The sequence below is a fragment of the Bufo gargarizans genome, chromosome 5 (genome assembly GCF_014858855.1).
Source record: "Bufo gargarizans isolate SCDJY-AF-19 chromosome 5, ASM1485885v1, whole genome shotgun sequence".
Classification (NCBI taxonomy): domain Eukaryota; kingdom Metazoa; phylum Chordata; class Amphibia; order Anura; family Bufonidae; genus Bufo; species Bufo gargarizans.
This window is the reverse complement of record NC_058084.1, coordinates 15774900-15801694: the sequence shown is the minus strand read 5'-3', so window position 1 is coordinate 15801694 and position 26795 is coordinate 15774900. Positions and strand designations below refer to the sequence as shown.

The 26795-nt window shown below is 49.9% G+C and overlaps 1 protein-coding gene across 4 annotated transcripts in view; it reads left to right on the top strand.

The window, feature by feature from the left end:
• Window positions 1-26795, top strand: part of PTP4A3 (protein tyrosine phosphatase 4A3) — a 65417-nt gene that overhangs the window by 23566 nt on the left and 15056 nt on the right. Inside the window, exon 2 of one of the 4 annotated variants that reach the window (XM_044293778.1) lies at window positions 506-539. The exons of 1 other annotated variant lie outside the window; for it this stretch is intronic. The gene's annotated coding sequence lies outside the window, so the exon portion shown is untranslated. Of the gene's footprint in view, window positions 1-505; window positions 540-8905; window positions 9098-19597; window positions 19758-26795 lie in introns of those variants that run through there. 2 more of the 4 variants (XM_044293777.1, XM_044293776.1) reach the window with 2 other exon arrangements.

Sequence of the window (26795 nt, the reverse complement as noted above, 5' to 3'; positions counted from 1 at the left end):
CCTTTAAATCTCTGTGAAAAATTCTACAACTTTCAAATAAATTTCATTTCATAATTCCTTACGGTTTTCAAGATCTCTGCTTGCTGTCGGTTTATGAGAACACTCTCTAGTTTCCATTCAGAGGCAGTTGCCTTGTCCGTAGCCTGTCCTGCACAATGGTATCCAGTGCAGACAAGGCTTTAATGGGGATCATGTGCTGCGCTCACCGCTCTGCCGGATTGTTACTGTATCCGCCATTCACCTTACAGCAGGTGCTGCACCTACCTGCCATACAGACACTATGGGGCATTGCACTGTGCTGGGAACACAGAAGGTGGCATCATCTTAGCGTTGTGACGGGGCCCCCGCGGACACAACTTTGCTTGTAGACCCTAGAAATGCCTAATCCACTGCTTTGCGATGAGGCCGCCCCTTTAAGCGGTTCTTGGTCGCTGACACTTTGTAGATTATTGCGGTACACTGTATCGGTCAGTGACGAGGCTTTGTGCTTCTTTATCTGTTACAGGGAGGTTCGGAGCTTCAGGACGGGACATTGGTCGGTAAGTGATCGTCATGGTTTTATAGGTTTCCTTCAGCGTTCAATACTTACTGTCTATAGGGAGTAAAACGTCTTGTTGTCGTAGTTTCCCTTTAACCCCTTATTGACCGCCCACAGTGTTTTGGCTTTGGTACACGGACACCCCTGCAGTTGAACAGGTTGAGTTAAGTTAGTGCAAGAGGGCTGCTTTTTTATTTTATTTGCGCCATTCTTGTCCTTGGGCCACATCTAGACCTGTCCACTCGGAGCCATGATGTGGTCGGGGGGGGGGGGGGACGAGTAAAAGGTCGCTATCTACAGTTTTAAAGTGGAAAGACCAGGGTCCTCCCCGCAGCACAGAGTATTTTAAGGAGATTGTGTTGATCTTGTGAGGAGGTCACAGACTGGGTGTTACTTACTGGAAGGAGCAGGTTCCCCTGCAGCACAGAGGATTTCAGGAGAGGAGTGTGCTAATCTTGTGAGGAGGACACAGACTGAGAGTTACCTGGTGGAAGGAGCAGGGCCCACAGCAGCACAGAGGATTTCAGGAGAGGAGTGTGCTGGTCTTTTGGAGAGGACACAGACTGAGGGTTACCTAGTGCAAGGGGCAGGGTCCACAGCAGAACAGAGGATTTCAGGAGAGGAGTGTGCTGCTCTTGTGGGAGGAGCAGAGTCCACAGCAGAACAGAGGATTTCAGGAGAGGAGTGTGCTGGTCTTGTGGGAGGAGCAGAGTCCACAGCAGCACAGAATAAACTCTGTGTGTCGGCCGCGTCTCTGGTGCCGACCTGGACTTTCCTGACCCGAAGTGACGGTACCCTAGTAATTTATGATCCAGGCAGTCTTGATCGGACCACGGCTCTGCGGTACTGTACCCACATGATGATGGGCCCTGCAGTAGCTCCGTGATCAGATCCGAACTGACTGGATCATACATGACTGCGGTGGTCCGTGGTTGGCCCCGGTGATGCAGCCGACACACAGAACGTGTTTCCCTGGCCGATCTCTTACCTAGTGAGAGGAGACATTCCCAGAAGCACAGAGTGTTTCAGAAGGGTATTGTTCTGTCCGTTATTATTCCACCTCCTGACCCTTGTGTAGAGCGATCAGGCAGATGCCTTCTGTTGCTCCTGTAACCTTGGTGAGATATTTCGGGAGGGTGTCGCAGGCTCTTGCACCTCTTCACGTCACGCTGCTAATGCATCAGTTCTCAGTAACTCCGGAACATTGTGTTTCCGAGGATTTGCTTCGGCTAAGAATAAAACACTGCGTGGCGTTTATGCAAATCTAATTATTTTTGTTTCTTTTTTTTTTTTTGAGCCAGAATATTCTCATTTTTATTCTGCTGAAAATCCGGCTGTGGGTACGGATCGGGGCAGAGGGATCATCAAAGCTCGGCCGTCTCCCATGACCCCGGTGTGGCCTTATCCGTCAGTGATGTCATAGGGAGCCCCACGGGCACCAGACGCAGGGCATTTATCATCACTTGGATATTACCTATTTATATGAAACCACTGATGCCACACTTACATCAGGGCAGGAGAAGGTTAACATAATGGAGGATATTTTTCTTGCCGTTGTAATTTTTTATTTGGTTTTGTATAGTCAATGAGAAAAATGAAATCGCAAAAGCTGGGGTCGTGGAGTCCCATATGCGAGTGGAGCAGCGTTGCACATGGGTGGCCAATTCGATTCACTTCTGCTGGAGATGGCACAAAGATGTGGATGGAGAGGCGACTGCGCATGCGCTACTCTGTGACGTTTGTTTTTGTGATCACTGTAGGTCCCAGTGATCAGACATTTATCATTTAGGCCTCATGCACACGAACGTGTGCCGGCCGGGCCTGTGCTGCGAACCGCCAATTGCAGTCGGCAATGAACGGGCCCCGACTATAGGGCCGCCGCTTGAGGATCGCAAATGGTGTCCGCACCGCAGAAAAGTAGTGCATGCACTATTTGCAGAGGCACGGACAGAAACCATTTCCATGGGGTTCCTGCTGCTGTATAAAAAGGCTCTCAGAGGCTACTTTTGGGTAGTGTACCTCTTGGTGAGAGATCGTTGATTGCTAGACATGCCTGTACAATGACATTTGCCCAGTTGACAGACTTGAATAAAGGGGCACATTATTGGACTGAGAGAAGCAGGATGGTCATTTCGTCAAATTGCCCACCATCTAGGCTGTTCTGTCAATGTGGAGCAAAATGCAACCCCCCCCCATTCACTCTGATTAGCTGCGGTGCAGGCAGCACTACTCTGCAATCTTTGACCGCCTTAGCCTGCATGTGAGACTACCTCGAAAAATCCATTTTGCCCAGAGAGGGCCATATTATGTTAGTTCTGATGTAGTAACTGACAACTCTTTGAACCCAGAAATGTGCTCCGTGTAGTTGTCGCTTCTCTTCTTCCACGCAGTATATTACTCAGTAGGGGGTGAAGGTGAGTGCTGGAGAAGTGTCCTGTGCTCCACGATGGCAAAATCATTCAGAATTGATGTTGCTGTATTTTTTTCTTCATGGAAGTCTCCTATGTAATACAACCCAGATCCGTGTGTCCAGGATGCTGCTATCTTCTCCCATGCAAACTGCCTTGTGTGTGCGTTCCTCCAGGTCCGCACCCTGTGTGATCTGCTCTCTTTGGATGCTTTTGCCCCTCTCCACACTGTGATTTTCCATGTGAAACCTCCTCCACCTCCCTACTGCAGACTCTAAGGGCTTATGCACTCTGCCATAGCCGTTTTTATGGTCTGCAAATTGCGGATCGTCAAAACACGGATACCGATTGTGTCCAGCCCGCTATAGAACTGTCCGTAATACGGACAAGAATAGGACACATTCTATTATTTCTTTATTTTTATTTTTTAAGTGTCAGATGGAATGGACGTATCGCATGACCCATTGAAGTGAATGGGTTCCCATCCGATCTGCAAAAACTGAGGGGAAAAAGCCATACGGTCGTGTGCATCAACCCTAACACTGAGAGGGGGAAGGAGGAGAGCAGATAGAGCCGCGCTGGATTTGTGTCGGAATCTGCATCGTCAGCAGCTAGGTGAAGGACTTGCACGCGCTCTGCAGAAACAAAATGACAGAGAATTTTTAATGCAGATTTATTTGGAAAGTTGCTTCATTTTGCATTTAAGAATCAAAGAAACAATAAAAAAAATAATTCAATGCACAGGTGTGAACGGTGTAGACATTTCTCTAATTCTTCTGTGTAGAATGTGAGCAACACCCAGAGCCCTTCCTGCATCAATCACACACAGAGCACTTCAGGCAATGCTTTCCCGTGCGGTTGCATCCTCCTCCTCCTCCTCCTCCTCCAGTATGTACATGTGCCGGAAGGACGTCCATGTGCTCCCCTTCCCGATCCCCGGCCAGCGAGTACTGCAGGGTGGTCCTCTGATTAAAACCTTCTCCTCACATTCTTGTCGAGCTCCACAATGACTCTCTGTGGAGGTTTTGAATTAATGCGTTCCTGCGCTGACATGGCGGCGGCTGGGAGTCGGGGGAGGGGGGGGGGCACGCTCCGGTTATGACGGCGGCAGATTTTGCCACTAATTCCACAGCAAATCTGTCGCAAAGGCGTAATATGTTCCCTGCAGATTTTGCCAAGGATTTTAATAGTGAAATCCGCCAGAAGAATCGGCGTACTCCGGATTTAAATTCCGCACTACACGCGGATATTTTTTTTTGTGGATGAGATTTGCAGCATATTTTCTGCCTGCAAATCTGGAGGCGCCATTTCCTCTCCGTTTGGACTTAGCCTAAGGGGCTCATTCAGACGACCGTTCTGTTTTGCGGAAGCCGGCCGTGTGCGCTCCGCACATGGCCTGCACGATCATAGAAAATGCCCGTTCTTTTTTTGCGGGTGCGCGGAACGTAACTACGTATGCAGAAAGTACATGGTGTGCTGTCCGCATCTTTTGCGGCCCCGTTGACGGCCATGTTAATGGGCCCTATGGGCTCTTTCACAGGAGCGTATGCCGTGCGTGTAATCTGCTGCGTGAAAGAGAGCCAAACCGCGTTCCGGACAGCAGAGACTCGGAGCACTAACAGGACTGGTAACGCTCTGCCCCTCTGGGATCTTTTTACTACAAAATCACAATGACAACTTTACCTCACTGTGAATTTGTAGTAAAAAGATCCCAGAGGGGCGCAGAGCGTTATCAGTCATGTTACTGCTCCGAGTCTCTGCTGTCCGGAACGCGGCTTGGCTCTCTTTCACGCAGCAGATTGCCCGCACGCCATCCTCTCCTGTGAAAGTGCCCTGAGGCTGGGTTCACACCTGGGCGTTTTACAGCGCGTTCCTACGCGCTGTAAAACGCTCAACAAGGAGAAACCAATGATTCCCTATGGGAATGGTTCTCACCTGGGCGTTTTACAGCGCGTACGATCGCGCTGTAAAATGCCCAACGCCCCAAGAAGTGCATGAGCTTCTTTGGGGCGTCTTGTCGCGCGTTCCCGTACATAGACTTCCGGGAACGCGCGACAATGGGCGTTCGCTTCTCTCTGTATGCGCGATTGCAAACGCCGGTACAATCGCGCATACAGAGCGCTCCATCGCGAACGCTCAAGTGTGAACCCAGCGTAAGGGTTTCTGCCATGCAGTTTTGCAAATGAGCGTCTCCTGTGCTAGCTGCCGAACAGCTGCAATTAGCGGTAAAATGAGTGTATTACGTGGCCAACCACTCATGTCGCCGAGCGCTGTGTAATACCGCACGTCCCCTGGGCGATCACAGCTGATCTGTAAGGAGCAGAGGGTTTGTTACAATGTATCCAGAGCGGACCATCATGTTGGTTAAAGATATCAACAGCACCTATGTCTTCTGATCGTTTGCTACAGTGTATCAGGGGGGGGGAAATGTATCAAGCCAGAGAACAGACTGTTAAAAGGGTTTTCTGAGACTTTACGACTGATGACATGTCCTCTGGATAGGTTACCAATATCTGATCGGTGGGGGTCCGACACCCAGGACCCCCGCCGATCAGCTGTTTGAGAAGGCACCGGTGCTCCTGTGAGTGCAGCCTTCCCGCAGCTCGTAAAGCACAGCGCCGTACATAGTATAGTGGTCGTGCTTGGTATCGCAGCTCATTGAGGCTGAGCCGCTCCTAGGCCACGTGACTGATGAACGTGTCGTCGCTGGCCTAGAAATAGCAGCGTTAAGGCTGTGGCGCTATTGCGAGCACCAGTGCCTTCTCAACCGGCTGGTCGGTGGGGGTCCCAGGTGTCAGACCCCCACAGATCATCAGATACTGAGGATAGGTCATCAGTATTAACTTCTCAGAAAACCCTTTTCCATGGTTACGACCACCCTGCGATCCAGCTGTCGTGGTCATACTTGCACACTATAGTAAAAAGCACTAGCCTTTGTGCGGTGCCACGGTCCCGGCCACCAGGGAGGCCTGCACTTTTTACTATAGCGTGCTAGTTCGACCACCACTGATAGATTTGCAGGGTGGTCGTAACCATGGAAACGAGCAGTGTATAATGTGATGGGGAAATGAATCCAGCCAGTGAAGGAAGCAGTATGGACAATCACAATACATTAGTAAGTGCCTTGTATTAACTTTCACTACATATAACGCTGGGTTCACACCTAGGCGTTTCTCAAACGCGCGTTTCTATGCGCGTTTTTGTTGCGCGTTTTATGCGCTTTTTTTTAATAGTGAACGTGCGTTTGATGCGCGTTTGGGTGATTGACAGCAGTGTTGTCCAAAGAGTCTATGGCCCAAACGCGCATCAAACGCGCCAAAAAAAGCTCCTGTACTTGTTTGAGCGTCGGGCGTTTTACAGCGCGATCGTACGCGCTGTAAAACGCCCAGGTGTGAACCCTTCCCATAGGGAATCATTGGTTCTTGCCTGTTGAGCGTTTTACAGCACGTAGGAACGCGCTGTAAAACGCTCAGGTGTGAACCCAGCGTTATACATGTTTGCTGATGTGAGAGAACCACTTTAAGCTACATGCACGCGGCCGTATGTGTTTTGCGGTCTGGAAAAAAAAAAATATATTGATATCTGTATGCCATCCGTTTTTTTTTTTTGTTTTTGTTTTTTTGCGGATCTATTGTAACAATGTCTAAAACTGACAAAAATAGGACATGTTCTATTTTTTTATTTTTTCTCTGCGGGGCTACGGAACGGACGTACTGATGCGGACAGCACACGGCGTGCTGTCCGCATTTTTTGCGCACCCATTGAAATGAATGTGTCCGCATCCTATCCGCAAAAAAAAAAAAGGAACGGACACGGAAACAAACAACGTTTGTGTGCATGTAGCAGAAGGTTGTCCACACTGTAGCAAACCCACAGCCGTGAGAAGTATTCTGCCTCTGCAAACTTTTTCCTGTTCACTGACTGCAAGCACAGATCTTGAAAAAGGGGAAGAATTGAAAGTCAGATTACGTTGCTGGACTTGTTCTCCTATTCAGTGTTCTCAGAAACTCTGCTTCCGCAATTGTCGCAGACGCAGCCGGTGCTATGTGGCTCAGTATATGCGCCATCTGGCGTGCGCTCAGGTACGCGGACCGATAGCGGGAAGGACCTTCCCGAGTGCGCCGGTCACACTCCACCTGACCCCATATGGCGGTGACGATCGTCATTGCCAGTAAGCATCTGCTCTGTGTACGTTATACGGCACATGATGGCGGTAACACAGAACAGCTGTAGCGAGCTGGACTCCTCTGTGGACCCCCCTCCCGGGGTTTTTTTTATTTTAATTTTTTTAGGGGTTGCATTGACATCACTAATTAAACCCAGACAGAGATGGAGAACAGCAGGAAATGCCTGGAGTCCCTCGCTCCGCTCCAAAACACTCCGCTACTTTCTAAAGACAAAAAAAAAAATCTTGAACTGAATGCAAGAGCTGCAGTAAAAACTGACACAAAAGCCATCTATAGCTTCCTGTAGCCAACCCCTCATGCTGCCAACTTATCTGATGCCTTTAAGGGGTCGTGGGCATAGGGATTGGGTCTGGCATGGCTTGTGCCCCCTGCCCTCCATTGACACTACATCTCGTGGTTGTGTTAGATAGCAGGAGGGGAGGGTAAGTGACTGCCATTCAGAGTCTGTGGAAAGCTGTGTGACTAGTCCTGTGCGCGACACTCAGCTCTGCTACATATCTGCATACGGATTTCTTTGTCTGCACGTGGTCAGTGAGCACCACTATCGTTTGCGGTTACCATGGCCTGATGCAGAGCGGTGTTTGTCGTTTAGCTCAGCTCGTCGACTTTAACCCCTTGCCTGCTACATCTGTAACGACTGGCCAGATTTGGGAGACGCAGCAGATTTGAGTTTTGGTGATTTAAGCTTCATATCGGTGGTTTTACATAGGACTGCAGCTAACGTGAACCCTGCTGCTTTGTCTTCAGAGAGTTCTGATGATGCCTCCCCGAGGAGCATGTTCGGCTCTGCTGCATCATTCCATTTATGTTGTGAGTTACTTTACTGGAATCTTAGTAACATACATAGATTGTAAAGCCTCATTCACACGTCCGTGAATGTAAGGGCTCCGTGCTGCGGACCGCAAATTGCTGTCTGCAATGCACGGGCTGCCGAATGCGGATCGCGGACCCATTCACTTGAATGGGGTCCGCGATCTGTATCTGACGGTCCGCACTGCAATGAATGGGTGCGCCTGCTGTCCGTGGAGAACACGTACAGCACAAGTATGCGTAACCCTGACGTGTGAGGCTTTAGGCCTCATGCACACGGCCGTTGGGCTTGCACACTTGAATGGGTCCGTAATTCCGGAGATGCGGAACGGATCCCTGGAAGCACTACGGAGTGCTTCCGTGGTTTTTTTTTCTGTTCCGCCAATAAATGACATGACGTATATATTTTTTTGCGGTGCGGAGAGACCACGGACCCATTCAAGTTGAATGGGTCCGGCCGGGTGCACGGATGTTGCCCGTGCAGCATGAGGCCTTAGGCTGGAAAGAGACATCTGTCCGTCCAGTTCAGTCCGTTCTCCTGCAGGTTGAATCCCCGGACCTCTTGCTGTATAATCAGCGTCCTGGGCGCCGCTGATCCCTGCCAGGTGTAGCCACACGTTCAGGTTGTTTTGAAGCAGTTTTTGGATTTAAAAAATAAAGCCCATCTGTCCTTTATACGTTCACTTCTTTTATGATCCACTCTTTAATTTATGCTTCAAAAGCTGCATCCAAAACCCTAAATGTGCGGCGGCCCCTTTACCGCGCTGTGTTTGTCGTGCCGCAGGTTTCTCCCAGCCGCACTTAGTTCTTTCTTTCTTTCCTGATCGCTCTCCTTCCAAGGCAGGAAAAAGCTTCTGACGTTAGCAAAACGCTTGACGGTTCCCAGCTGCTGATAGGAGGGAAATCCCAAGGATGGGGGGCGCCCAGCACGCCGCGCAGCCCACATCTGCTGCACCACAGTGACTGGAGGTGCAGGGGCTCAGCCGGCAGGTGTGCGCAGCTCATTATGTGGTAGCATGGGCTCGGGGTAAAGCTCTGGCGGCATCGTTGCTGGACTGAGACCCGGCTGGAGGCTTTTCTGGGCTGGAAGTTGGGATTTGTACAAAATCCAGAAGTGAAAATCCGCGGGGGTCCCGGGTCTGTCAGCCCGGCGGGTATGTTGTGTTAACATCCTAGTTCATGCTTGTTACATTATCGCTAGTATCGTCAGTGATTAGTGGCCTTTGTAGTATTATCTTGTTATAAGTTTTTTAGATTTTGTTTTTCCTGTTTATAGTTTGTGGTAATCGGCTTCTCAGGAAAAGCGGACAAGTCTTTGCTGATGTTTATTTGCACTTTTGTGCCTTTTGCAGCATTTGCTGTACTTTTGTGTGTTTTGTGGGGGGTTAATGCATTATATTTTATTTTTTTTATTTTATTTTTAATCTTTCTCACATTTCAAGTGCAGCATGTGGAAACTGTAGCTTTTTTTTTTTTGTATTTATTATTTTTTTTTTGGCTACACACAACAGTGAAATAAAACTGCTGTTAAAAAACAGGCTATCCATCCATGAAAACTTTTGGACTGCCGTTATTTACAGTCCGTCCATAACCCATAGACGGTCATTGTCATTGTTCCTCAAACAGAGGTGTGACTGTAGCTTTATGGCCCCTTAGTATGCCCTCCGAGATATACGCAATATGTCCCGGAGCGGCATTGATCGTGCGCACAGCATCATAGATTACAGTGATGTTCTGCACGTCGGGCCGCACTCATAAGATGCAGGACATTAGCCCCGCGGGCCGACGCGCAGAGCTTTTTTGTAATCTACGATGCTGTGCGCTCCGGTGCGCACGATGTATGCCGCTCCAGGACATATGGCCCGCTCACGGACCGTATATCTCAGAGGGCATACAGTCGTGGGCATGGGCCCTTAGAGCTCATGCACACGACCGTCGCCTGTTTTGCAGTCTGCCAATTGCGGATCCACAAAACACGGATACCAGTCGTGCGGGTTCCGCATTTTGCGTCCGCCCCTCTATAGAACTGTCCTATCCTATCATCGGGTGAAATGATCTTTCTTGCAGCACGTTGATGGATGATTTCTGGACAGCAGATGGTGCGGTGTGAACAGCGACTTACTGCTCAGAAAACACGGTGGGGGGGGGGGGAAGCGTTGTAGAAAGTAGAGACCCTAGTTTATCCAATTTGCACCACTTTTTCAACAGGTCCTAGGCGCAGACAAATGAGTAAATCTGGGCCGCTTTTTTTTTTTCAAGTTATTTTTTGCACAGACGGCCAGAAAAAAAAAACATGCGGTTATTCTGACAGACAAAATTCATGTGTGTAAGGATCCTTAAGGGGTTGTGAAGAATTAGAAAACAGATCTGCTTTCTTCCCCAAAAAAAAAAAAGTGCAAGATTTTAACCCACAGGCTGCGGGCGTTAACGCAGCTCAGCTCCAATGGAGCGGAGCCGCAATACCAGACACAACCTGTGGACAGGAGTGGTGCTGTTTCCAGAAGAAAGCACTTTTTTTTTTAAATAGGAACAAACCCTTTATTATGCGATGCTCTCCAACTCCTGTCAGACGTTATTAGAGGGGGGTCTGCGTCCTACCCCCATCAGATGCTGATACGATGGGGGGGGCATACAGCGTCTCTCAGGTATTCACCTGTCCTTCAGCCAACAGAGGGCCATAGAGAGATGAGAGGGGCTTCGTGGTCAGGAGGGGTAGCGAGCACCTGTCTGAGGCAGGACCGTCTTCTGGATCCTCGCCCCATCAGACGTCAGAAGAGCCCCCTCCTTTCTCCAGTCAAAGCCGGCTTATTGTCAGGCCTGGAGCCAGGGCGCCTAGACATTGCTTTTTGGGTCACTGGCGCCTTATTGTCGCTGCTGCCCCAGATTTAGGTGTCGGTCCTGTTATCTTCATGGCTCGGTGTCCATTACCCGAGTCCGTCACACAGGACAAGCCTTTATGGATTGACCTAATTGGCTGCAGCACCGAGGCGCCTTCTGATGTCGTAACCGTCGCTTGTCCCGATTTACCAATGTCTTATCATCTACCATTCCCCAGGTGGCCCCGCTGAGACGTTGGGCATCCATCTGGACTGGGCCCTCCATGCTGTCCAGTCTCAGGATGGCACTAACTAGCCGTCCATGTGCTCTTTTCAGGGCTATGGACATCTGGGGGTCCCTCCCAGGACCACCCTCCGAATCAGAATGGAGAGCAGGCCGTCCATGTAATACTACAGCAGCCGCTGCGAGGGAGATGCCCGTCAGGCCGCTGCTTCCAGTTCTAAAAGGGAATTTCTACCATTGGGTAACCCCCTTTAAGAAGATGTCGTATTACTGAGCTGATCAGCTTCCCTACATTATCTTTTTGGAGCCGAATGTAATCTATAATCCACCTCCGGGCTCAGGCTGCTGTCCCGTCCCCTACCCATGCTTTATACTGCAGCTCTGCTCCATGAGGGAACAACTATGATCAGCGACTCCAGCCTCGTTGCAATATTGGAGTCGCAAAAGGTTCAGAGCTTGTTGTTTCCTCGGGCACCAAGGCCTCGGGCGATGATAAAACCGCCACAATATACCTTGTGAGCGGAGTGAGGGTCCAGTCGGGGGTTCTGGACGCGGAGGGTCACATAATAGCCCAGTGTTTTCCAGCTGCCGGTAATCATTCCCAGGTGTTCAGTCCAGCGGATCACCGTGATGTCACCCGGATATCGTGTGGGGTCTCGTGTGCTCTGGTGTCATCCAGAAAATCCGCTAATACAGTGTGCTGCAGGTGGAAGCTCCCCGGCTGTGGCTGAACTACTACTCCCAGCAGGGCCGACTGTCGGGGCAGCCTCGTCCTTAATGAAGTCCCTGAAAACCCCTTTAAAACAATCTCCTCCTCCTCCTTGCCTACCTTTTCCTTCTCGTGTCGTGATACTGTCCCCGTCACTTACTGTCCTGTCCTCGCTGACATCGCCACAGGAGTGAACAGGTCACTGCTACAGACTGCTGAAATACTCTGTGCTGCTGAGCACCCTGCTACTTACTACTGTTGTGCGCTGAGCATATGTTCACATGGAGATTACTTTTTGCTGTAAAACCCGCAGTTTGCGTTGTTGCAAAATTCACCCTTGGGTTAGTCTCATTTAAAAGGGGTTTTCCCAGACTTTTATACAGATGACCTACCCTCCGTATACCTCATCATTATCTGATCGGTGGGGGTCCGACACCCAGGACCCCCGCCAATCAGCTGTACGAGAAGGGCTGCTCGCAGTATCGCTGCGGACTCCCAACAGCTCACCAAGCACAGCGCCGTCCATTGTACAGTGGCTGTACTTGGTATTGCGCTGAGCTGCACCTACGCCATGTGACATTGCCAAGGCAAAGCCTCCTTAAACAGCCGATCGGCGGGGGTCCCGTGTGTCGGACCCCTATCAATCGGCTACTGATGACCTATCTGGAGGAGAAGGAGATAACACCTTTAATGCAGTTTCCAGGTCAAGAATGGACATATCAATTATTTTTTCCCCTTAAAATGGAATTCAGTTCCGCAGACAGAGAAGAATGTGCCACGTGGGGAAAAAATGGCACCATTTCCAATAAAAAAAAATAATGGGAAACTTATTGTAAGATTTTTTTTGGGCGTAGATTTCCCCTTGGAAAAACTGTGCCCTAAAAACACTTTGTGCCCCCACACGAGATTGGCCCACTCCTCATCTGAAATCCTCTGTGCTTCTGGGGTCACTCCTTTAGTTGTCCCAGCGGTATTGCCTGCTCCTACATTTCGAGGTCATAGATTTGGTGTGTGATCCGGCGTCGTCATAAAATACCGGAGATCAGCGGCCGCCTGCCTGGTGGAAGGCATAACCATTGCCGCCGTTCAGTTCATTTCCGAATGGAAGGTCCAAAATCTGAGCAACCTGGTAAAGACCCTCATCATCCGCTCCCCCTGTCCTCGCATGACCTCGCCGGGTCGTGGCACACGTGCGCTGGAAATAAAGGAAGGTGCGAGAGCCCTGCTCTGTGTATATAGAGGGGGGAAGGGTTTATGGGATTGCTCTGCCCCGCTCTGCTCACACCAGACGCTCTGAAATTTTAGGGTGTTTTTTTTATTTATTTTTTCTGCGCCATTTTTCTAGCAGTATGAAAACTTATTCAAATCTGTGCAAATAGTCGCCCTCTCCGATGTGTCCCGTCGGTCTGTACCGGATCTGCTTTACAGCTTCTCTGTTCATAGAAAATGACTTGTGGTTTTCTAAGGCCCCTTTCACACGAGCGAGTTTTCCGCGTGGGCGAACGTTGTTTTTCACGCATAGAAGCGAATGGGGCTACGTGAAAAACGCATCGCCATCTGCAAGCAAGTGCGGACGGGATACGTTTTTCACGGATGGTTGCTAGGCGATGTTTGTGAACCTTCATTTTTTTTTAATCATGCGCGTGAAAAACCCATCGCACCTGCACGGGAAAAAACTGAACGCAATCGCAGACTAAACTGACCGAACTTGCTTGCGAAATGGTGCGAGTTTTCCTGAACGCACCCAGACCTAATCCGTATCGTTTGTGTGCACTTTTCAGTTCTTCACTGTTCTCAAGATGGCTGCTTGCTGTCAGTGAGTGGCAGTGCTGAGGTGGAAGAGCCGTGCACACTGGTGGTTTGTTATTATTCACATTGTTACCATTGTATCTAGGCTAAAGAATTCTACCTGCACTGATACATTGTAACAAACCGGAAAGAGCCCCGTGTTCTCCTCTGAATTGAGTCAGTCACACGGCTGTGATGCGGTCATATATGCCATATCCTATCAGTAGAAGCCCCCCTTTGGGGTCCACGTTAATAGAGGGTGGTCCCTCCGCTGTCTGATCTTGGTCCTGATCTATGCATTATGTGAACCGTGCAATGCTTTGTGTCTCCTTTGGGGGGGGGCTCTGCTACAGATATTTGGGGTTCAGGACAGCGGGGTGCCCCTTTTTGTCTCTTATCCTGAGCTTTAATATCTTGTGATCCTATTTGCTCGGGTCTGTTTCTGTGCTGACGCGTCGTGTTTACTGCAGATGCCACTAGTGGCCCCCGGGGGGCAGGGTGTATCTGAGGGCCCGTTCTTGGCACACATGGTGATTGGTGTTTGTTATTCCCATGCAGACATTGGACTCCTGACTAAAGCAGAAATACTGTGCACTGAAAACCTTCCGCGACTAATGCTCCGAAACGTTTTCTCTCGATTCCTCGCCATTTTCGAGATCTCCGCTTGATGTCTGTGAAGGGAAACGTTCATATTTCCATTCATGTAATGCACGGGGTTAGAAAAAAAAGTCTGCTTCCTACCAGAAACGGCGCCCCCATCATCCCAGAAGTCGTGTTTGGTGTTCACTCCACTGAAGTGAATTAAGCTGCAATACCGCACACGACCTCTGGACAGAGGTGGCACTGTTTTTTGATAGAACACAGCCATGTTTTTAACATTCTGGACAGCCCCTTTTAAGATGTCAAAATTTGCGATCCGGACTCCGGGCAGATCGACTTTCGTGGACGTGACAGGTTGGATGGTGGAGTATGGCAGGAGCCAGTAGACTGTGCCAGCAGGTTAGAGCTGCACACGTGGTCGTTGTAAGGCCGCTGGCGGTGCCAGTGCACAGACACAGCTCGCCGGTGCGGTCGCTGCACATCAGGCGGCCTCTGCTTTCTTGTTTCTTATTGAGCCTGAGCTACATGCTGTGCGCCACGCACTGTGAAAACGGCGGATTATCTGCCTAATATAGCACCAGCGCCTGCGCTGTCCAATCCAGAGCCCCCTGTACACCCACCCCAGTCTGTGCGGGGGACCTGGCTAATATTCAGCAGACGTCTTAGGACCTGATTAATGAACCCCTTAATACACTGTCCATATCTGAACACGGATTGGTTCTTGGGTCCAATGTTCTTATATCGTTACAGGGGTCCGAGCTCTTTTATTTTTTAATTCTTTCTAATACGGAGCTACAAATCTTTAGCTTTAAAGGTAAATTATAAATATGGTGCTCTCTACAGTCACCACTAGAGGGAGCTCACTGAATATAGGTTTTATCCAGCAGGACTCGCATGGGCTATATTTCTAGCTTTTCAGTGCCGAGTGCTCCTCTGTTTTCCAGTGCTGGCCCCGCCCCCTTAGTGCATTGAAGCCTTCATTTGCATAAATAATAATTTGTTTTTGTTTTTTGTTTTTTTCTCATGGGATGACTAAACCAATTTTCACGATACCGGTATCATTTTAATTATTTTCAGTAAAAGTGCCTGGGCTGCAGTACCAAGCACAGCCACTAGACCATGCCCGGCGCTGTGCTCGGTATAGTGTGAAGAGGCCACAGCCCCTTCACACAGTGGATCAGCGAGGGTGCTGTTCGCCGGACCCCCCACTAATCTGGTATTGACAACTTCTCCTGAGGATGGGTCATCAGAATGTAAGTCCTGGACGACAGCCCCTTTAAGAGCACTCCACCGGCTGTCTCATTTGGGAAAACAAACATCTGTTAGACATCAGTAAAGCGGAAGCGGCCTCGTCCGGGGTTACGTAACAGGAAGTTGTATTTCCAGGTCACTTTCTGCTCTTGGCGTTGGCAGCGGTTGCGGAGCGTTGATGCCTCCTGCGGGGTCCTCATCAGGGGATTTCCTGGGGATTGATGTCTTTGTTCTACAGTCGAGTTTATTTCGGTGTCTTCTAGGTCCAGTTGTGCTGCGGATGAGGGAGAGATCTGGCGGAGGGGGGGGGTGGGTGGAAGGGGGCCGCGTACCTTGGGCGCTGCAGACGGAGCATATAAGGTAAAAACTGAAGCCTCCTCCTGGAGAAGACGCAGGTCAGTCCCATGTAACCTGGTGTACGTGTGATGTGAGCTCAGGTTACACGGGACGTGCCAGCGCTGGGTGGGTGGCTGAGCCTATATTTGGCTGGAGCACAAGCAGACGCTCACCCGTCTCCTACCTGACCTGAGATACTCTGCAGACTGTAGCTGCCATCTTTACAAGGGGCCTCATCCGAAGTCAGGCTGTGTTCGGTTCCCCTACAGCACCCCCGCAGGCCAAACTAAGCATTACCTAGTTCTTATTGGGATCCGTGGGCCGCCCATGTAAGGTACGGACACGCAGACCCCTCCAGAGAGAGATGCACTTTAGAATGGGTAATGATTTAACATGTTTGTAGTCTGTCACTATGGAGTCACATAGGTCTGCCTAGGAGCTGTAAACCCAAAACAGTAGGAGCCTTATAGCCAGGCTGGAGGGTATGTTTTACACAGCAAGGCCCGCCATGTCCAGCCTGTGGTGGAGTTGTAGGGGAACCAAACTGTTTTTTACATGTTTGTACCAACTCCGCAGATTATAGCTGATTGGTTGGGGTCCTTCCCTTGGGGGATAACCAAAAAGAGAATTATGGTTTAAAGGGGTACTCCCATTTTAGACTTGGCGCTAGGATATGCTATCAAGGTCAGATAGGCGTGGGACCTGCTCCAAACCGAAGTGAACAGAGGACACGCTGCGCATGCGCAGCCACCCTCAATGGGACTTCTGAAAACAGCTGAGCCCTTGGCCGGCCATTTTTAGAACTCCCGTAGCAGTGAATGGAGAACACGCCATGCGTGCGCTCTCCTCCACTTCGGGGGCCCTGTTCTGCAGATAGGAGCAGGACCCAAAGGAATGTAAAGGTGTCGTCTCCCGTCACACATTGGTGGCATCTTAGTGATCTGCCACCAATGTGTGAGGGGAGACAACCCCTTTAAATTCCTATGTTTCTTAGAAGGGTTTTCCAGGATTAGCAAATACATTGTCGGCTCTCTCCCCAAAACAGCGCCATACCTGTCCGCAGGTTGTGTGTGGTATTACAGCTCTGCGCCATTCACTTCTCTGGACAGAGGTGACGCTTCTCATGTTTTTATAATCCTGGACAACCCCTTTAAGAGTTTGTCCCGGCCTTTTGAGTAATGTCACCCTGTGTTTTCGTCATTTAACTTCTGAAACTTGATACCAAGTAGCCGCCACTTTACCTAAATCAAAACAAGGTTACTGCTGCCATGGCGACGGAGAAACTGTTGTCACCGAAGACTGCGGGATGATTTCTCTAGTGAAGTCTTTGCTGAACCTGGTCCCGTGCTCCCTGTGCACATAGACTTCCCTCCTGACTCCGTCAGTTATGTAACTCGTCCTTGTTTGTCTTGTGTGAAGGTGTTTGGTTTTACGTGGGTGGGGGGGTTGTCAGTGCTTCCCTCTTAAAGGGGTTGTCCACTTTGGACAGTCTCTTTTTGTTAGAAGGCTGATCACCGGATATTCCACCGACAGGATTTAGTTCAGGAGGCGACCTTGCTACGAGTGCACAGTTTCTCTGCAGCGCCCCCACAGGCGAAATGAAGTACTACGCAATTCTCTATTCAAATCTATCTATTGAGTCCTCCAGAGCAAGCAACTCCTTTTGTAGCTACTCGTTGCTCTGACTAATAGATGAGGGTCCCGAGACCCCCCATCTAGGAGCCAAGAACCACTTAATAGTTTTCCAAAATTCTGACCCTGTTAAACAGCTGCAGAGCTTGTTGAGGGGGGTTCTGCCCTGCACCTGGAAATGACTAGGGTGGGCTTTATTTTTTATGTATGTAAGGCTGCTTTCAGTCACAGCAAGCAGGGATCTTGAAAACGGTGCTGAACTGGAACACAAAAATAGAAAACCGTATAATGTTTTAGACTATGATTAAGCTCTACAGCATGTACTGCGTAGAGGGCAGTTAAGGAAGAGGGCGCTTTCTTAAAGGAGACAGACCCTTGTTTAAGACGCCTCTTCAGTGTGTAGTAAATTCTAATCCCGAGCAGGCTCCATGTTTTCCTTGCACCCTGAGCATAAGTGTGGGTGCGGGAGGACAGAGCAGGGACGGTCGGGTGTCCTCACCCCTGTGGTCATGTGATATAATCACGTGGCCTCGGGAGGTGGTCAGGTGCTATAATGTCTCCTGGTGACCTGTGCGCGAGTGGCCTGAGGATAACCTGGAGCCATTACTTTGCGTGGTGTGGAAGTAGCAGTGACTTTTGGGGGGTCTTTTATGAACATTTTTACGCCAAAAAATATATTGCATGACCCCCCTTTTTGCAACTCCTTGAACGCACTTTGCGACAATATTTAGTAGCACAGACGCTTTGCGCCGAAGGGGCAGGCCCGGACTTAAGCCCTGGCAAATTTTACCAAAATTATAAATGGGGCACAAACTGCTGGGGGTGCGCCTAATGCCTCGTCCAAAAGGAGGAGTGAAAAGCTGCTCTTTGTAAATGACCCCCCATTGAGATCCGCTTGGGGTGAGTCTGGCCGCCTCCGTGCCTCTCTGCCCCTTAAGCCTCCGGTATTCTGATAACGCAGCGATCGCTTCTTGGGCTGGGGGGGGGGGGGGCGCGTCTCATGCTTTCTGTAGGGGGATGGGAATCTTCGGCGTGCACTGCTGGGGAGGAGTGGGTTACACGTTGTAATACTTTACACCTTGATTGTGTCTGCAGGGTTTTTGTATTACAACCCCCACCGTACGGCCCAGCTGTTACCATGGCAGCAGAGGGTTTCTAAATGGCACGATTAGCACGCGGCCGACGGTAGAGGTATACGGATCTGTATCAGTAATCGGGATGAATCTCACGCCTTTTACCCCCACACACCTCAAATTGTACAAAAAGATTCCCGTTTGTTGGCGACTTCTGCACCTGCGCAGCCCACACTGCAGGTGTGTATACCGCCTATAGATGGGGGCTATCGGAAGGTACTGCTGATATCGGACATGTGCAGCCATTATTCTCCAGACCACACTCGCCTGTACTACTCTCCTTGGGGGTCATTTACAGAGGCAGTTTTACGCCCGTCTTTCATTTCTCCAGTGGCTGATAACAGGGAGCGATAGACTGCATGCACCTGCAGCACATGGAGAGAACACGGACTATAGGAGTAGTGTCCCTTTTAAATAAGTTCCGGATTTCTGCGCCCCTCCAGCGGCTTCCCCCCCCCCCCCCCCCCCCCCCCGGGTCTGGTGCTTTCTCGGTGATAGGAGTTCCCGCACACAATACAATGGAGATGGCGCAGCAGCATTATCCCGGACAGCGCTGCGTGCCAAATGTGTGAATAAGGGCTCATGCACACAAACGTATTTTCTTTCCGCTTCCATTTATTTATTATTTGCGGACCGTATGGGGAACCATTCACTTAAATGAGTCCGCAAAAAACAACGGAAAGTACTCCGTGTGCATTCTGTTTCCGTATTTCCGTTTTGCAAAAAAGTAATGCATGTCCTATTACTGTCCGCAAATCGGGGTCTGAGGCCCCATTCAAGTCAAAAAAATGCGGATCCGTACTGTAGAAATGCTATGCCCAGCCCATATTGCTCATGTGTTTGCTGATTCATAAGTTACTTACTCCACAAAAAAAGGATCGCGTACGGATATGTTTTGTGGAATAACGGAACGGAAGAGGACTTAAATCAGAGAAGAAGAAAAAAAAAAACTCAGATGCGCAACAACAGATCTGTGAAAAACGGACCGCAAAACAACAGTCGTGTGTATGAGCCCGAAGTCGTGTGTGATCTCCCCTGAGTCATCCATTCCTGCAGAGAACCTGAAGCCGCTCGCTGGGAGGAGGAGGAGGAGGAAGAAAAGCGTATTTGTGCAGGGATTAGTTACTGTAAGAGTCTTAAAAGTGCATGTAGTGTGTGACATGAGGCGGCCAGCGCTGTCAGCGTCATGTGCTCGGAGCAGGCAGCTGTGACTGGTTCTGTGCAGAGCCCTGTACACGGCTGAGGAGTCGTCCCAGCACTCCCAGCCTCTCCTGCCAGAAGGGATCCTCTCGCCGCCGCTCCCAGGTCTGTATATACACGACTAGGGTGTTACATTGTATCCGCTATAGGGGGCCCTGCCTCACCACTACCGGTCCCAGGTGTAACATCGCCACCATCTGTACCAGTTCTATAGGATGTTACATTGTATCCGGACCGCTATAGGGGGCCCTGCCTCACCACTACCTTTCCCAGGTGTAACATCGCCCCCATCTGTACCAGTTCTATAGGATGTTACATTGTATCCGGACCGCTATAGGGGGCCCTGCCTCACCACTACCTTTCCCAGGTGTAACATCGCCACCATCTGTACCAGTTCTATAGGATGTTACATTGTATCCGGACCGCTATAGGGGGCCCTGCCTCACCACTACCTTTCCCAGGTGTAACATCGCCCCCATCTGTACCAGTTCTATAGGATGTTACATTGAGGGGCGACTTGTTACATTGTATCAGCTACATAAAGATGGGGACCCAGTCTCACCACCACCTGTCCCAAATCTGTAGGGTGTCACATTGAGGGGCGACTTGTTACGTTGTATCAGCGCCATAATCCGGACCCTCTCACCACCGCCGGACGCAGGTATGGCCTATAGGATGTTGCATTGTATTTCCTATGTAATAATGGAGATCCTCTGACTGTAGAGGTTTATAGGGATGTGATGGATCTGTACAGAAAATCTCTATATTCCGGGAAGTTGTTACATTGTATCTGCTACATGACGGCAGGGAGCCTCTATTCCATTATATCTTGTTACATAATGATGGGGGTCCTCTACAGCGCCCCCTCTCGCAGGTCTCTGTATAAGGGCTCATTCAGACTGCCGTATACGGTCCACAAAAATACGGATCTGTTTTTTGCGGACAGTTCACCATGTCCGCCAAAAAAACAGATTGAATTCTGTTTTGTTTTTTTTTGTTTTTTTTGCTGATCCTGATTTTCACTGACAAGTATAGGACATGTTTTTTTTTTGTTTTTTTTTTATTTGTGTTTTTTTGCTGAGCTGTGCAATTGAAGAAAAGGGCCCCATAGAAGTGAATGGGACAGCATCTAATCCGCAAAAAAATGGATCCGCATTTTTGTGGACAGCATACGGCCATCTGAATGAGCCCTAAATCTTAGGGCTGATGCACACGACCATTGTTGTTTTAGTGTCCGTTTTTCACGGCTCCGTGGTTCCGTATCTGAGTTTTTTTTTTTCTCTCTGATTTAAGTCTACTTCCATTCCGTTATTCCATAAAACATATCTATATGGTTTCCGTATGTGATCCGTTTTTTGCGGAACGGAAACAGTAACTTATTAGTCACCAAACACATGAGCAATATGGGCTGGGCATAGCATTTCTACAGTATGGATCCGCAAAATACGGATGACATACGAATGTGTTCCGTGTGCGTTCCATATTTTTTGCGGACCTATTGACTTGAATGGGGCCTTGGACCGTGATTTGCGGCCAATAATAGGACATGCACTACTTTTTTGCGGAACGGAAACGGAATGCACACAGAGTACTTTCCGTTGTTTTTCCGGACCCATTGAAGTGAATGGTTTTGCATACGGTCCGCAAAAAGAACGGAAGCAGAAAGAAAATGCGTTCGTGTGCATGAGCCCTTATACAGTAGGATAGACATTGAGGGGAAGTTGATACTTTGTATCTGCTAGCCCCGGGTCTGTATGCATAACCTCCATAAATACTGGGGGGGGGGGGGGGGGGGGGTTACAATATCGCTGTAGGTAAATGCACTAACAGATGAGTGGTGGAGGAAGTGTCCTGGATCTGCACATATCAAGCCTCTTGTGTTCCCCCCCCCCCCCCCCAACCCCTATAGACACCACGTTACTTTGTGTCTGCCGACATATTGGATGCTGGACGTAGGATGGTGTGAGGCTTTGTATCAGTCTCTCCCTGTTTGCGCTGCAGCGGGAGCCATGGCCTGGCGGCAGGTGACGGCAGGCGCGGAGGGGGCCACCCTAATTGTGTATTTGCTGTTTGTATAGATGGTGTCACTGATCGGGTGCGTCAAATGAAGTGATTGTCACGTAGAACTTGGCACTTCTGTTAATATCGGAGGCTATATGGTGCACCCCTCATCTCTCCCGTCATACCTCCTCATACATACACCCGGATTCACATTGTAAAAATCTCGTCGCTGTTTTTCACGTTTCTCGTGTAGTAGCTGTGGACTGATCAGGTTCTAGGACTTCCCGGGTCCTTTACAACCTCAGCGGTGACTTTTAACCCCTGGGGGTGTTTGGGGCCACGATGGGCCCAGAGCAGAAAACTCTCCCCTTTTAGCATTGTCCTACGTTACTCCGAGGAGCCCCTTTAAGTCTCCACAGTTTCTAAAAATCCAGGTACAGGCGTATTGTAATAAAGGGAGCAGAAAGCGGCAGATGGGGGTGGTAGTTTTATGGTGTGGGCAACTTCCATTCTGTGTGACAGGAGCCTGGCGCCCGTCCAAAAAGGCACTTGTTTCATGCGAAATCTGTAATATTTGGTGCATAGAGATGTGCACTTTTTGAAAGGAGGGAGGGTTTATTTTTATTTTTTTATTTATTATTATTTTTTTCTGTTTCCCTTTCTGTGTGTGTGTGTGCGTGTGTGTGTGTGTGTGGTTTCTTATCCAAGCCATATTGGTGATAAAGCTGTGCCCGCATTCCAGGCTGTTCTGGGTGCCGTGCCCGTTTTCTCAGACCTGACGCCCGGCGGTGCGCTCACCAGGCTTGCACTGTGTGCTACATAATGACCCCGAGCCGCACTATAGAAGTACGTTCCGCATTAGCAGGGCCAGCTGATCGTCATGTTACATGTCAGGTGCTGTTATGGGACTGACGGCAGACGTGCTGTGGGGGGTCAGGGTGGGACAGTGTGATTGCGGTCTATTGCTCCCTGGTATCAGACTGAGGGGGGGTGACTGGAGGGCTCCTTAAGGGGATGAGTGCAGAAAACCTCCTGCCCCATATCTGCAGAGAACCTTCACAGGTGTGACCGATCTCAACCGTTCCTCTTATAACACTGCTGCCTTTAAGGACCGGTCTGAGCCTCCGCCTGTATCTATAGGGGCTTGTATGTTGTGTAGGTGACTGTTCTCTAATCCTCCGAGGGCTTGGGCATCGCTCTGGGCTGTTGGATTTCATCCTGCCTAATCCTTATTATTTTCCTCTTGAGGAGATGAGCTGTCCCCTTTGTGGACACTTGCATGCTCAGCCGAGCCAGAGGACCTCTCGTGTGCACACGCTGCCGTCACACCGTTCAAATTGTGCATGTTTTGCAGCAATTTTACAAAGTTATGGTAAAAAAAAAAATGTTTTTAGCTGCGCCTTGTGAATACAGCCTAAAGAACCAGGTCCGATTGTACGTTGGTCGGGATCTGACCAGAACCATGAAAATACAGAGTCAGAGTGATTCTGTACGTCCGACTCCCTGGGGGTCACCCTTCTGTTAGCTATGATATAAAGCTACTATGTATATATGGCTGACGCGCTCGGCGGCTGCTTCCCTCAGAATGCAATCTTTATTTTTTAGTTACTAATTATATACAAAAAAAATCTCATTTTATAGAAATCTGCAGAACCCCTAAAGCTCCTCCGCTGTGGGCTGCCGTGTAAATCTGTGCCGACACCCCCGGCCGGTATCCTGAGCGTGACCGCAGCGATGCCTGGAGTCGTCTGCCGGGTCACGGGCCCTGGAGGCCACGTTATGGGAAGGGCTGTCCGGGGCCCGCCTGCAGCAGCACTGTGGGGCCTTTAGTTCTGGTCACATTCCCTTTCTTCAGAGAAAGCGAAACATTCGGTGCTTTGTATATAATGTCGTCGCTTTAGTCGGATCTACACATATGTTCCAATGGATGCACAGACAGCAAACTGTGCAAGATATAGCAGAGCTGGGCAGGGTAATCGGAGAGCTGTTATCTGTGGTGTTACATAGGACTGCAGGTGACATCTGCTACGTTATCTGTACGCAGAGAGTTATCACTGTTATCTGTAGTGTTACATAGGACTGCAGGTGACATCTGCTACATTATCTGTACGCAGAGAGTTATCACTGTGTTATCTGTGGTGTTACATAGGACTGCAGGAAACCTCTACTACATTATCTGTAGGCGGGGGGGGGGGGGGGGGGCAGAGCTTGACTCAGGGATTCGTTGGAGTTCTGTAATGTCCAGGCTCAGGCTCCACGCGCTTAGGTCCTGCATAAACGGGGCTTATTCACACCTTGCGGGTTCTTCTGATGCACTAACACTTGTGAGGTTTTCCTACACTTGTTTGCAGTCTAGGAGGTACTCTGAGCTTAAGAACCTGGGCTGACACATTGTACCAAACTTTCATTACAGGAGAGAAGTTTGATCTGATGTTAATGCATCCTCCTTTTAAGGGCTTGTTCACATGAACGTAAGGGCTCCGTGCTGTGGACCGCAAATTGCGGTCTGCAATACACGGGCACCGACCGCGGGGCAGCCGCATGTGGATCACAGACCCATCTCAGAACAAGTTCCATCTTTTTGCGGAACGGAACACCACAGAAGCACTCCGTAGTGCTTCCGTGGGGTTCCATTCCGTGCGTCCGTTCCGCACCGGATTTGCGGACCCCTTCAAGTGAATAGGTCCGCTTCCGTGATGCGGAATGCACGCGGCTGGTGACCCACCCGTGTAGTGCGGAACCTCCGTATGTGGCCCGCACTATGGCCATGTGAACAAGCCCTAACAGTGGTGTTGAGTCTGGACAAGTTTGTAGCCTCTGGTCTGGACAAAAAATTGTATTCACTGACAGCAAGTAGAGCTCTTGAAAATGGCAATGAAATAAAACAGAGTATATTCGAATCGAAAGATGCCATACTTTGAATTCTACAAGGATGACAGTGATTGTCTGAAACTTAAGACCATGCAGGGTGGCTGGGGAGGGCGAGACTGTCAAGAAGAACCCCACTTACCTATCCAATGGATCCTGGTTCTCCCTGCCCCGCTCGGCTAAGAGAACTGCATGTCTGCTCACGTAGCTGAGCATAGCAGGCAGAACCAGGAGCCTGCTCCGCTCAGCTAAGAGAACTGCATGTCGGCTCACGTAGCTGAGCATAGCAGGCAGAACCAGGAGCCTGCTCCGCTCAGCTAAGAGAACTGCATGTCGGCTCACGTAGCTGAGCATAGCAGGCAGAACCAGGAGCCTGCTCCGCTCAGCTAAGAGAACTGCATGTCGGCTCATGTAGCTGAGCATAGCTGGCAGAACCAGGAGCCTGCTCCGCTCAGCTAAGAGAACTGAATGTCGGCTCATGTAGCTGAGCATAGCGAGCAGAACCAGGAGGCTTCTCCGCTCAGCTAAGAGAACTGCATGTCGGCTCACGTAGCTGAGCATAGCAGGCAGAACCAGGAGCCTGCTCCGCTCAGCTAAGAGAACTGCATGTCGGCTCATGTAGCTGAGAATAGCAGGCAGAACCAGGAGCCTGCTCTGCTCAGCTAAGAGAACTGCATGTCGGCTCACGTAGCTGAGAATAGCAGGCAGAACCAGGAGCCTGCTCCGCTCAGCTAAGAGAACTGCATGTCGGCTCATGTAGCTGAGCATGGCAGGCAGAACCAGGAGCCTGCTCCGCTCAGCTAAGAGAACTGCATGTCGGCTCATGTAGCTGAGCATAGCAGGCAGAACCAGGAGCCTGCTCCGCTCAGCTAAGAGAACTGCATGTTGTCTCACGTAGCTGAGCATAGCAGGCAGAACCAGGAGCCTGCTCCGCTCGGCTAATCCTGGCACAGTACTGGTAAAACTCGAAAAATTTGAATATCGTGCAAAAGTCCATTTATTTCAGTAATGCAAATTAAAAGTAGAATATTGTGAAAAGGTTCAATATTCTCGGCTCAGTGTCACACTGTAGTCAGCTAATTAATCCATACCCCCTGAGCAAAGGGGACCTGAGATTGTGACTTTAGGGTTTCATAAGCTGTAGCCATAATCATCCAAATTATAACAAATAAGGCTTGAAATCTCTCGCTTTCCCTGTAATGAGTCTCATGTGTTAGTTCCACTTTTTTGCATTACTGAAATAAATGAACTTTGCACGATATTCTAATTTTTGGAGTTTCACCTGTGCAGGGTACCCATGTGCTTTGCCAGCAGTTAGTAATTGTCCAGGGAGTACGGGCAGGAGCAGAAATGAGCGCTCCAGCCCGTACTCCCTGCGCTGCTGCGGCCCCATTCATGAAAGGAGTACTCTGTACACCGATTTATTTATTTTTTAGGGGGTTAGAGGCAACAAATTAAAAGTTAGTACAAAAGTTTAGTTACTCTTTAAAGCCCCTTTAAAGGGGTTGTCTCGTCTCGCCGCTACTAGGGTGGACCGCAGACAGCGGAGCGGCCCAGTGCTCGCTGTTACGGTAGCTCCTATTGCAATGTTTGGCAGCTATGGAAACAGCATAGCACAGCAAACTATGCTGATCCCCGTCCACCTGGTGGTCAGGACTTGGTGTCCTCTCACCTTTTTTAAGCTCTGTTTGCTTCAAACCAGAAAACCCTTTGAACGGGGGGGATTCCCGGACACCGACCGTACAGGGGAGCGGCAGTGAATGGGGCGGCTGCAGTTCTCAGCACAGAGGAGCGCTGCTCTGCGGGGAAAAAGCGTAAAGGGAATGCAGCACTACATGAGCGCTGCATCCCCTTCATACTCGTTTAGGATCCCAGAGTGCCGCTCAAAGTGCTGTATCTACGGTGAATGGGAGGCGTAGTGATCCCCCTGCCCCTCCAATGGAGCGCCCTAATCTCCTCCAGAGAAGCGCGCTCCTGACACGTCACTGCTAAATAGCGCTCACTGCATCACCAGGAATAGGGATCAGAAGCCATTGACCCATCCTTTCCTGATTTTCGGGTTTTCCCAGTGGTCATTGTATCAGTCGTGCTAATAATAGGCCACCACGCGCCTGTCACTTCCAGAATGATGTCACCTCCTATTGTTCCGCGCTCGCCCTCTCGACCTGTCATTTGATGAACATGAGTTGTGTGTCTCACCCCGGGGCTTCCATGTGATCAATACACGGCTAAATATAGAGGCCCCTGAAGGGAAGCCGTGACCCAGGCCACGGG